The sequence below is a fragment of the Rhinoderma darwinii genome, chromosome 2 (genome assembly GCF_050947455.1).
Source record: "Rhinoderma darwinii isolate aRhiDar2 chromosome 2, aRhiDar2.hap1, whole genome shotgun sequence".
NCBI lineage: Eukaryota > Metazoa > Chordata > Amphibia > Anura > Rhinodermatidae > Rhinoderma > Rhinoderma darwinii.
In genome coordinates this window covers 207,374,474-207,388,161 of record NC_134688.1, presented here as the reverse complement: position 1 = coordinate 207,388,161, position 13,688 = coordinate 207,374,474, and positions in this window count along the sequence as shown.

The following is a 13,688-nucleotide window of genomic DNA, read 5'->3' as shown; positions in this document are numbered from 1 at the left end:
ACGGACGTAATTTGGAGCTGTTCTTCATTGGATTCAATGAAAAACGGCTCCAATTACGTCCCAGGAAGTGTCCTGCACTTCTTTGACGAGGCTGTTATTTTACGCGCCGTCTTTTGACAGCGACGCGTAAAATTACAAGTTGTCGGCACAGTACATCGGCAAACCCATTGAAATGAATGTGCAGATGTTTGCCGACTTATTGGAGCCGTGTTTTCAGGCGTAATTCGAGGCATAAAACGCCTCCATTACATCTGAAAATAGGTCGTGTGAACCCAGGCTTATGGTTCTAAGAAATTATTTTATTTTCCAGTTATTTTTATGCTGAATTCATCACGTATGCACTAAAATAGACATGTCCGGAGAGCTGAGGGGTCCTCTTTAAACATACAGTTGCTCCAATGTCACTCAGCAGCAGTGGTAAAACATAAAATGTCTACCTCCAGTGGGACATATTTGGCTCGCAATCTCCGTTCTAATTCATCCCAAATGTGTTAGATGGTATTGAGGTCAGGGCTCTGGGCCAGTCAAGTTCTTCCACACCAAACTCACCCAACCATGCCTTTATGGACCTTGCTTTGTGCACTGTTAGGCCTAATTCACACGAGCTATTTCACGTCCGTGATATGTGCGTGAAAATAATGCACGTCACCCGGACCTATGCAAGTCAATGGGGCCATTCAGACATTGTGTTTTTCACGCATCGTGTCCGAAGCGTGAAACTCACTGCATGTCCTATACTTGTGCGTTTTTTGCGCATCACTCACCCATTGAAGTCGATGGGTGAGTGAAAATCACGGACAGCACACGGACGCACATCCATGTGATTTGCGCAACAGTTGCTAAAGAAATGATGAGAAAAACAAAACCACCTCCATTTCATTTTGCTGACGTAAATAACGCATGACATACGCGCGTAAAAAACGCTGACAAGCACCATACACTGATGTCACACGGAACTGCAACGCAGGAAAAACGCATTTTTTACGCGCGCAAAATGGACAAATGTTCGTGTGAATAAGGCCTTAGGGTATGTTCACACCATGTATTTTCAGACGTAATTCGGGCCGTTTACGCCTCGAATTACACCTGAAAAAACGGCACCATTATGCCTCCAAACATCTGCCCATTGCTTGCAATGGGATTCACGGTGTTCTGTTCCCACTAGGCGGAATTTTACGCGTCGTTTTCAAAATACGCTGCATAAAAAGAGGCCTTGTAAAAAGAAGTGCAGGTCATTTCTTGGGATGTTTTTGACGTTTTTCATTGACTCCATTGAAAAGTAGCTCCAATAACGGCCGTAAAATACGCTGCGAAAAACGCAAGTTGCTACAAAAACGTCTGAAAATCAGGAGCTGTTTTCGTTTGAAAACAGCTTCGTATTTTGCTAAGCCGTGTGAACATACCCTTATTCTGAAATAGAAAAGGGCCTTCCCACAAAGTTAGAAGCATACAATTGTCCCAAATGTCTTTACAGTGGGCATAATGCAGTCAGGCTGGTAACGTTCTCTTGGCATTTGCTAAACCCAGACTCGTCCATCAGACTGCCAGATAGAGAAGCGTGATTCATCATTCCACAGAACACTTTCCCACTGCTCCAGAGTCCAGTGGCGGCGTGCTTTACACCACTCCATCCGACGCTTGGCATTCTGCTTAATGAGGTACGGCTTGCATGCAGCTGCTCAGCCATGAGAACCCATGCAATGAAGTTCCCTGCGCACTGTTTTTGTGAGAATGTTAACCCCTTCCCTCTTTGGCCACTTTTGACCTTCCTGCCAGAGCCTCATTTTTCAAATCTGACATGTTTCACTTTATGTGGTAATAACTTCGGAATGCTTTTACCTATCCAAGCGTTTCTGAGATTTGTTTCCTCGTGACACATTGGACTTTGTTACTGCCAAAATTTGCTCGATATGTTCAGTATTTAATTGTGAAAAATTTTAATTTTTCTCAATTTAAACGTATCTGCTTGTAAGACAGCCAGTTATGACACACAAAATTGTTGCTAATTAAAGAGGATCTGTCACCACATTATAAGTGCCCTTTCTCCTACATAAGGAGATCGGCGCTATAATGTAGGTGACAGTAATGCTTTTTATTTAAAAAAAACTATATTGTAAACACTTTATTAGCGATTTTAGATTTATGCTAATGAGTTGCTTAATGCCCAAGTGGGCGTGTTTTTACTTTAGACCAAGTGGGCGTTGTACAGGGGAGTGTATGACTCTGACCAATCAGCATCATGCACTCCTCTCCATTCATTTAGGCAGCGCATAGGGATCCTGTTAGATCCTTATGTGCTGTCTTATACTGACACATTAACAATACTGAAGTGTTTAGACAGTGAATAGACATTCCACGGAATGTCTATTCACAATCTCTGCACTTTGTTACTGTTTCTATGGTAATTACAGCAGAGGAAGCTTTGAACTTTAGCAGCAATTTCTCAAATTTTCAAGAAAATTTCTAAAGGCTATTTTTACAGGAGGCAGTTCAGTTGTGAAGTGGCTTTGAGGACCTTATATATTAGAAACCTCAAAAAAGTCACCCCATTTTAAAAACTTCACCCCTCAAAGTATTAAAAACAGCATTTAGAAAATTTCTTAACCCTTTAGACGTTTCACAGGAATTAAAGCAAAGTAGAGGTGAAAACACTTTCCTAGCAAAATTCCCCAAACTGCAAAGGTGTGGAGTGTGGACCAAAAAGGGGATAAAGGACACCATATATCAGTGCGAAACTGGCCTGTGGAGAAAGGATTGCTTCACAGCGTAACAAATATCTATGGATTATTTTATTGTTTTTTTACCCCATTATTATACCACCGGACTATGCCCCTGATGTACTCTGCCCAGCTTACATGTACCCCCACATTATAAACAGAAACACCAGCAATACTCAAACAAAACTACTACCAAGCAAAATCCACCCTCCAAAAGCCAAATGGCGCTCCCTCCCCTCTGAACCCTACAGGGTGCCCAAACAGCAATTTACTTCCACATATATGGCATCACCATACCCGGGAGAACCCTTTTAACAATTTTTGGGGTGTGTGTCTCCAGTGGCACAAGCTGGGTATGACATATTTGCCACTGAAATGGCATATCTAGGGAAAAAAATAAGTTTTTAATTTGCACCATCCGCAGCGCATTTTATAGAAAAGACCTGTTGGGTGAAAATGTTCACTACACCTCTTAATAAATGCCTTGAGGGGTGCAGTTTCCAAAATGGGGTCACTTCTCAGGGGTTTCTTTTATTATTTCACATCAGAGCCTCTGCAATTGTGAACCAATACTTTGTAAATCGACACATTAGGCCTCAATTTTACATGGTACTCTTTAACTCCTTAGCCCTGTCAAATGTCCAGGCAAAAGATTAGTGCCACATGTAGGGTGTTTCTAAAACCGGGAAACACCGCATAATAATTAGACAGCTGTCTTGTTATGGTGGCACAAGCTGCGCACCACATATTGGCATATCTATGGGAAAAAAAAATATTTCACTCTGCAACGAGTGCACGCTAATTTTTCGGGGTTAACATGCTCACTATACCCCTAGGTGAATGCATTGAGGGGTGTCGTTTCCAAAATGGGGTCACTTCTGGGGGGTTTCCACTGTTTTGGTCCCACAAGCGCCCAGAAACCAATCCAGCAAAATCTGCACGCCAAATGCCGCTCCTTCCCTTCTGAGCCCTACTGTGTGCCCAAACAGCAGTTTATGACAACATATGGGGTATTGCCGTACTCGGGAGAAATTGCTTTACAAATGTTGGGGTTATTTTTTTCCTTTATTTGTTAAAAATGAAACATTTTGAGCTAAAGCTTCGTCTTATTGACGAAAAAGGATTGTTTTTATTTTCACTGCCCAATTCTAGTAAATTCTATGAAACAAATGTGGGGTCAAAATGCTCACTTCTCCCTTAGTTGAATTCCTCAAGGGGTGTAGTTTCCTAAATGGGGTCACTTGTGGGGGGTTTTCACTGTTTTGTCCCCTCAGGTGATTTTCAAATGTGACATGGCCTCCGCAAACCATTCCTGCTAAATGTGATCTCCAAAAGCCAAATAGTGCTCTTTCTCTTCTAAGCCCTGCCGTGTGTTCAAACAGCCGTTTATGACCACACGTGGGGTAATGTTTTACTGCGGTGCTTTTTCTCCTTCAGTTCTTGTGGAAATTAGAACAAAATTAGCTAAACCTACATTTTCTTTGAAAAAATTTAGATTTTAATTTTCAGGGCCTATTTCCAATAATTTCTGCAAAAAACCTGTGGGGTCAAAATCTCACTATACCCCTAGATAATTTCCTGAATGGGTGTAGTTTCCAAAATGGGGTCACTTGGGGGGGGGGTTCACTCTTTTGTCCCCTCAGGGGCTTTGCAAATGCGACATGGCCTCCGCAAAACATTCCTGCTAAATTTGAGCTCCAAAAGCCAAGTGGCGCTCTTTCTCTTCTAAGCCCTGCCGTGTGTCCAAACAGCCGTTTATGACCACGTGTGGGATTTTGTTTTACTCGCGAGAAATTGCTTTACAAATTTTGCCATGCTTTTTCTCCTTTAGTCCTTGTGGAAATTAGAAAAAAAAAATCGCTAAACCTACGTTTTTTTTTGAAAAAATTTAATTTTAATTTTCTTGGCCTATTTCCAATATCTGTAAAAAAACCTGTGTGGTCAAAATGCTCACTATACCCCTAGATAATTTCCGTGAGGTGTGTATTTTTCCAAATGGGGTCACTTTTGGGGAATTCCCACTGTTTTGGCACTGCAAGAGCCCTTCAATCCTGACATGGTGCCTAAAATATATTCTAATAAAAATAAGGCCCCAAAATCCACTAGGTACTCCTTCTGCTTCTGAGGCAGGTGCTTCAGTCCATAAGCACATTAGGGCCACATGTGGGATATTTCCTAAAGTTGCTGAACCTGGGCAATAAATATTGAGTTGCATTTCTCTGGTAAAACTTTTTTACAAAAAAAAATGATTACAAATTAATTTCTGCAAAAAATAAATAAAAATGTGTACATTTCACCTCTACATGGCTTTAATTCCTTTGAAACGTCTAAAGGGTTAAGAAACTTTCTAAATGCTGTTTTGAATACTTTGAGGGGTGAAGTTTTTAAAATGGGGTGACTTTTTTGGGGTTTCTGATATATAAGGCCCTCAAAGCCACTTCACAACTGAACTGGCCCCTGTAAAAATAGCCTTTTGAAATTTTCTTGAAAATTTGAGAAATTGCTGCTAAAGTTCTAAGCCTCGTAACATCCTAGAAAAATAAAAGGATGTTCAAAAAACAATGCAAATATAAAGTAGACATATGGGGATGTTAATTAGAAACAATTTTGTGTGATATAACTGCCTGTCTTACAAGCAGATACATTTAGGGCGGATTTACACGAGCGTGTGCGTTTTGCGCGCGCAAAAGGCTCTTAACAGCTCAGTGTGTCATCACCATATGATGCGCGGCTGCGTGCTTTTCGCGCAGCCGCCATCATTATGACACTCTGCTTGTATGTTTGTAAACAAAAAAGCACGTGGTGCTTTTCTGTTTTCAATCATAGTTTTGACTGCTGTTGCGTGAAAAACGCACGTGCCACGGAGGTGCCTCCGTGTGGCATGCGTCATTTTCACGCACCCATTGACTTCAATGGGTGCGTGATGCGCGAACAACGCACAAATATAGGACATGTCGTGCGTTTCATGCAGCGGTCATATGCTGCGTGAAAATCACGGACTGTCTGAACGGCCCCATAGACTAACATAGGTCCGTGCGACGCGTGTGAAAAGCACGCGCGTATTACATGTTCGTGTAAATCCGCTATTAAATAGAGAAAAATGCTAATTTTTGCAATTTTTCGCTACATTTTGGTGTTTTCACAATTAAATACTGAATGTATCGAGCAAATTTTGCCAGTATCATAAAGTCCAATGTGTCACGAGAAAACAATCTCAGAATTGCTTCGATAGGTAAAAGCATTCCGGAGTTATTACCACATAAATTGAAACATGACAGATTTGAAAAATGAGGCTCTGTCAGGAAGGTCAAAAGTGGCCAAAGAGGGAAGGGGTTAAAGTTACCTAAAAGGTTATGTACGCTTTAAGTATTGCAGCCTATTAAACTCAATTGGCTGTCCATGTAAAGCATGGATGCGCTGGGTATTTAAAGGGAACCTGTCACCAGCATTTTAGCTATAAAGCCAGCAATACCTGGTGAAAGTGGGTGAAAAATCATTGTCATCTAAGCTATAAATATGTTCTAAGTAAGCTCTGTACCTTTAGTATTCCGTTTTTCAGTGGTCCCACACCGTATGCAAATGAGCAGAAAAGAGTCAAATCTTCATCTGAAAAGAGTCAGATTTTCATTCCTCCAGCATCTCAGAGTGGACTCCACCTCCTTCTTTTTGATTGACAGCTCCTTATCCAGTCAGGGCCGGACAGGTGTCGGCGGTGGGCGGGGTTAAGAAGCTGAGTCCCAGAGGGAAAACTAATTACCATAAAAGGTGGGAAGAGTTTAAACGACTACATTTACTGACAGAGGAGGACTTCAGGAAAGAAGAGAACAGGAACGAACTCTGGACAGCTGCGGCCATTGAGGGATCAGGCGAGTTTGACAGGTAAGATGTTGATGACAGGATCCCTTTAACAGCGAGTGGCCCTCTTTGTAACTGTTCTTCACACTGACTATTTGATGGAGATCCCCAAATGAGGGATGCCCCTGCATTAACCCCTTAAGGACGCAGCCTAGTTTTGGCCTTAAGGCTCAGAGCCCATTTTTCAAATCTGACATATTTCACTTTATGTGGTAATAACGTCGGAATGCTTAAACCTACCCAAGCGATTCTGAGATTGTTTTCTCGTGACACATTGGGCTTCATGTTCGTGGTAAAATTTGGTCGATATATTCAGTGTTTATTGGTGAAAAATTGCAAAATTTAGAGAAAATTTTGAAAAAATTGCATTTTTCAGAATTTAAATGCATCTGCTTGTAAAACAGACGGTTATACCACCCAAAATAGTTACTAGTTCACATTTCCCATATGTCTACTTTAGTTTGGCATCGTTTTTTGAACATTATTTTATTTTTCTTGGACGTTACAAGGCTTAGAACATAAACAGCAATTTCTCATATTTTTAAGAAAATTTCAAAAGCCTTTTTTTTAAGGTACCTCTTGAGTTCTGAAGTGGCTTTGTGGGGCCTATGTATTAGAAACCCTGATAAAACACCCCATTTTAAAAACTAGACCCCTCAAAGTATTCAAAACAGCAGTTATAAAGTTTTTTAAGCCTTCAGGCATTTCACAGGAATTAAAGCAAAGTGGAGGTGAAATTTGCAAATTTCATTTTTCTTGCTGAATTTCAATTTTATTAATTTTTTTTCCTGTAACACAGAAGGTTTTACCAGAGAAACACTACTAAATATGTATTTTCCAGATTCTGCAGTTTTTAGAAATGTCCCACATGTGGCCCTACTGCGCTCGTGGACTAAAAGACAAGCCCTAGAAGCAAAGAAGCACCTAGTGCATTTTGAGTCCTCTTTTTTATTAGAATATATTTTAGGCAGCATGCCAGGTTTGAAGAGGTGTTGAGGTGTCAAAACAGTAGGAATCCCCCAATAGTGACCTCATTTTGTAAACTACACCCCTCAAGGAATTCATTTAGGGTTGTTGTTACCATTTTGACCGCACATTTTTTTCACAGCACGTATTTGAATTGGGCTCTAGAATGAAAAAAATGACATTTTTTTCCAATAAAATGTCATTTGTGATCAAAATTTCTTATTTTCACAGGGAACAAAATACCCCATTTTGTTGCCCAATTTGTCCTTAGTGTGGCAGTACCCCATTTGTGGTGATAAACTGCCGTTTGGGCCCATGGGAGGGCTCAGAAGGAAAGGAGCGCTATATGTTTGTTGGAGTCCAGATTTTGTTGGATTGGTTTTCGGGTGCCATGTCGCATTTGCAGAGCCTCAGAGGTATCAAAGCAATGGAAACCCACCAAAAGTGACCCCATTTTGGAAACTACACCCCTCAAGGAATTCATTTATGGTTGTTGTTAGCATTTTGACCGCACAGTTTTTTCACAGCACCTATTTCAATTGGGCTGTGACATTAAAAAAGTCATTTTTTCGAATAAGATGTAATTTTTTACGAAAATTTCTTATTTTCACAGGGAACAAAATACTCAATTTTGTTGCCCAATTTCTCCTGAGTGCATCAATACCCCATTTGTGGCAATAAACTGCCGTTTGGGCCCATGGGAGGCCTCAGAAGGGAAGGAGCGCTGTGTGTTCTTTGGAGTACAGATTTTGCTGGTTTGGTTTTCGTGTGCCATGTCGCATTTGCAGAGCCCCAGAGGTATCAAAGCAATGGAAACCCACCAGAAGTGACCCCATTTTGGAAACTACACCCCTCAAGGAATTCATTTATGGGTAATGTGACCATTTAGACCCCATAGTTTCTTCACAGAACTTATTTGAATTGGGCTGGGAATTTAAAAAAAATATATTTTTTCCAATAATATGTCATTTTAGCTCAAAAATTCTTATTTTCACAAGAAATAAAATACTCAATTTTGTTGCCCAATTTGTCCTGAGTGCGGCAATACCCCATTTGTGGTGATAAACTGCCGTTTGGGCCCATGGGAGGCCTCAGAAGGGAAGGAGCGCTGTGTGTTCTTTGGAGTACAGATTTTGTTGGATTGGTTTTCGGGTGCCATGTCACATTTGCAGAGCCCCAGAGGTATCAAAGCAATGGAAACCCACCAGAAGTGACCCCATTTTGGAAACTACACCCCTCAAGGAATTCATTTATGGGTAATGTGACCATTTAGACCCCATAGTTTTTTCACAGAACTTATTTGAATTGGGCTGGGAATGAAAACAAAATTATTTTTGTCAAATAATATGTAGTTTTGGCTGAAAATTTCTTATTTTCACAAAAAACAAAATACCCCATTCTGTTGCGCAATTTGTTATGAGTGCCGCAATACCCCATTTGTTGTGATAAACTGCCGTTTGGGCCCATGGGAGGGCTCAGAAGGAAAGGACCACCATTTGGCCTACTCGGGATTTTCTAGTGCGAAGTCATGTATGCAGAAGCCCCTGAGGTACCAGTACAGTTGAAACCCGCAAGAAGTGACCCCGTTTTAAAAACTACACCCTTAAGGCATTCATCTAGAGGTGTAGTGACCATTTTGACCGGAGACCTACACCCCATAAACTGTAATGTGGGTTCTCCCGGATATGGCAATACCCTACATGTGGCTGTTATCAGCTGCCTGGACACACAGCAGGGCCCAGAGGGGAAAGACGAGGGGGGATAAGCTGTGCGGAGTGCATCAGGGTAAGTAAAATTGGGGTAAATTATAAACCAAGGGATGTATGATAAATTTTAAAACACTTTCATACAGAGCTCTGGTTATTCGGGACACGTGTCACATTGATATATTGTGTCCTCCCTTATCCCCCTCTTATAGCAGACTATGCACCTCTTTTGACTTTTTCCCTTCTTGCCAGTTTGGGGAACTTCCCCTGGAAAGTGTTGCCCTGGTACGATGCGTGTGGGCTCGCTTCCAGAAGTACTGGGTGCCCCCCCTTCTTGGTCCCTAAAGATTAGGTTCTTGATAATCACCTCTTGAAATTCCAGGAAAGTTCCCGTCTGGCCTGCACATCGACGTAGCACGTACGCATTGTACAAAGCCATCTATATGATGTTCCCGGCCAGCTTCTTATACCACACCGCATGGCGCTGTAGGGCTTCAGGGCTTGATCTTACAAGTCCATCACTCCCATGTACCTATTGTAGTCCAGGATGCAGTCTGGTTTGGGGGTGGCCTTTCCTTCATATATCCTAAACCTGTAGGTATACCCTGATGCACTCTCACAGCTTATACATCTTCACGCCATACCTTGCCCTCTTACCCGGCAGGTACTCGCGGAATTGAACCCTCCCTTTAAAATGTACCAGGGACTCATCAATAGAAATACACTTCTCGGGGGTGTATGCTTGGGAAAACCGGGCACTGGAACGGTCTAATAGGGGTCTCCGTTTAGACAAACGGTCAAAACTGGGGTAATCTCGGGGTGGGCACGGCTCATTATCAGTATAATGTAAGAAGCGAAGTATTGCCTCATTTATTTATTTTTTTAGGTTCCAGTTCAGTTCTGAAGTTGCTTTGAGGGGCCCATATATTAGAAACCCCTATCAAATACCCCATTTTAGAAACTAGACCCCTCAAAGTATTCACAACAGCATGTAGAAAGTTTATGAACCCTTTAGGTGTTTCACAAAAATTTAGAGCAAAGTAGAGGTGAAATTTACATTTTTTTTTTGTCAGAAAATCCTCTTTTATACCATTTTTTTTATAACACAAAAGGATTTATCAGAGAAACGCAACTTAATACTTATTGCCCAGATTCTGCAGTTTAGAGAAATATCCCACATGTGGCCCTTGGGCGGTAATGGACTGAAGCACCGGCCTCCGAAGCAAAGGAGCACCCAGTGGATTTTGAGGCCTCTTTTTTATTAGGCACCATGTCCGGTTTGAAGAGGTCTTGTGGTGCCAAAACATTGGGAACCCCCCAAAAGTGACCCCAATTTGGAAACTAGACCCCTTGAGGAATCCATTGTAGTTTTCTTGGGGTGCATGCAGCTTTTTGATCAGTTTTTATTCTATTTTTAGGTGGCGTGGTGACTAAAAAACAGCAATTCTACTATTGTTTTTTTTTACAGCGTGCACCGTGCGCTATAAATGACATATTCACTTTATTCTGCGGGGCGATACGATTACGGCGATACCAGATGTTTATAGTTTTTTTTTTATGTCTTATGGCGTTTGCACAATAAAATACGTTTTGTAAACAATCATTCACTTTTTGTGTTACCTTATTCTAAGAGCCATAAAGTTTTTATTTTTCAATCAATAAAGCCGTGCGAGGACTTATTTTTTGCGTAACGAACTGTATTTTCCATCAGTACCATTTTTAGGTACATGCGACTTTTTGATCTCTTTTTATTCCATTTTTTGGGAGGTGAAGTGACCAAAGAATTGTGATTGTGGTTCGGTTTATTATTATTTTATTTTACGGCGTTCACCGTGCGGGATAAATAATGAAATAATTTTGTAGTTCAGGCCGTTACGGACGCGGCGATACCAATTATGTATAGTTTATTTGTTTGTTTATATATTTTTATTAATAATAAAGGACTGATAAGGGAAAAGGTGGGATTTTTACTTTTATTACTTTTAAATCTTTTATTTTCTAATTTTTACACATCTTTTTTGAACTTTTTTTTCACTTTATTACTTTGTCCCACTAGGGGACTTGAGGGCAGGAGGCCCTGATCGCTATTCTAATACACTGCACTACATGCGTAGTGCAGTGTATTAGAACTGTCAGCTACTCACTGACAGCAAGCATAGTGGGTCCTGACGTTGTCAGGACCCACTAGGCTTCCGTCTATGGCATAGCCGGACGCCATTGTTTGGTGTCCGGTTGCCATAGTCACCATCGCCGGCCGCTATCGCGTAGCAGGCCGGCGATGGCAGCTTAACCCCTAAAAAGCCGCGATCTCTATAGAACGCGGCTTTTAAGGGGTTAATCAGCGGGGACACAGCGATCGGTCCCCGCTGTAGGAGCTGTGACAGCTGCTGAACAAGACAGCAGCGTCACAGCTCCTGTATGTGTCGGGAGGACGGCCGAAACGGCCGTTACTCCCGAGACGTACTATTACGGCATGGAGCGCGAACGATACAGCTGCCATGACGTAATAGTACGTCAAGGAGCGGGAAGGGGTTAAAGGGATTTTCCAGTCCCTAAAAATTGATGGCCTATTCTCAGGATAGACGAGGAGACAGCACTTCCAACATATGTCAGCTTTTTAATCACCCGTGCGACGTTTCAGTCCAGCAGGACCTTTCTCAAGCATGGACTGAAACGTCGCACGGGTGATTAAAAAGCTGACATATGTTGGAAGTGCTGTCTCCTCGTCTATTTTGTCTATCTGATATTGGGGACCGCGGATCCAGTCCTATTGAGGCGTGCACCCACTTGTGGTCCAGTGCTGTGGTAATTTTCTGCTTTGGATATTCTCAGGATAGGCCATCAATAGCTGATCGCTTGGGGCCCGACTGCTGCGAACCCCGCCGATCAGCTGTTTTGAAGGGGCCGCATTGCTCGTACGAGCGCTGCTTTCTTCGTTACGGTCACTGCTCATATTTTGAATCACCGACACAGCAGTAGCGGCGGTTCACAGTATTACAGCCTTCTCCCATTCACTTCAATGGGAGGTGGTTGTAATACTGTGAATCCCGCTATTGCTGTGTCGGCGATTCACAATTTACAAGCAGTGACCAGAATGAAGGGGAAGCAGCTGATCTGCGGGGATTCCGGTAGTCGGACTCCGAGTGATCAGCTATTGATGGCTTATCCTGGAGATAGGCCATCAATTTTTAGGGACTGGAAAACCCCTTTAACTCAAAATGCCTGAATATGGTATTTGAAAATGTTCAAGCTTTCTAAACCAGGCTTTACAAAGTTTTTATTATACGAATACTAAATCCTTTTAGGGTATATTCACAGGTGGAAGATTTGGGACTTGCAGAAATCCATGCACGTGCTGCAGAAACTTTATTCACATGCCTGAAACTGATTTTTGTGGCATAAATTTATTATATCTACCGCATTTTAACATACCATTAAGGCCCCATGCACGCGACCGTAATTTTGGTCCCCAATTACGGACCATATGTGTAGATCAAAATACGGTTTCATTCATTTCCATGGCCCACGGACACCTTCCTGTATATTTCCTGTGATTACAGGCAGTCATGTGCATGGGGCCTAATGAATATTTTACTTTAGATTTCACTTTTCTGCCCAGTTTTATGGTTTCCTAAAAACACTCTGACAAAATATGATGTTATACTACAGTTCCCCACATTGTGCAGTGCAACGTGTAAAACATTTATACCAGGGCTCAGTAAAACTTTTTCTCCCCCAAGAGGACTCCTCGAAAGACTGCACTACTTGATGAGATCACACAAAAAAAAACTTAAGACCCTACTCAATCAGTGCAAACAGTTTAGGGACACTTCCTGCTAATAAAAGGAATGGTAATGCCCAGTCGTCATTTTATTTGTACATTTCCATGAGGAATAGCGGAGAAACTAGTTCTAATAAATCTTCCGTATTGTTATTTCATAGGAAATAAAACTACTAAAACAGACATGTCGAGACCTAACAGGTTCTCTTTACCCGCTGAGTATGGAGCCTGCTCCATTAGGTGAGCGTGTCGGCGTGTCTGTTGCAGCTGACACTTCAGTGCCACGAGCTGGATCTCGCTCGATTATTCCTTAGACGCCACAGTCAATAGCGAGCGTAGCTTCTAAACCGTTAGACAGTTGTCATGGCAGCCTGCCAGAGGCAGGGCTTAATAGGAGCCTTTAAAAATAGCTGGTTCAAGTCCCTTGGGGGAACGAATAAAAAAAAAAAAGTGAAATACAGTTTAATATTGTTTTAATATATAAAAAAAATATTAAGTGTTAAAATCCCATTTCCCTCAAAAGCAATGTAAATAAAAAAAATTTTTAAGGTAACTGGCATCGCCGCATCCCAAAAAAACGGAACTATTACAATATAAAAATTTTAACCTGCATTGTGAACTAAGCAAAAAAAAAATATTTAAGAATGCCAGAATTGCTGTTTT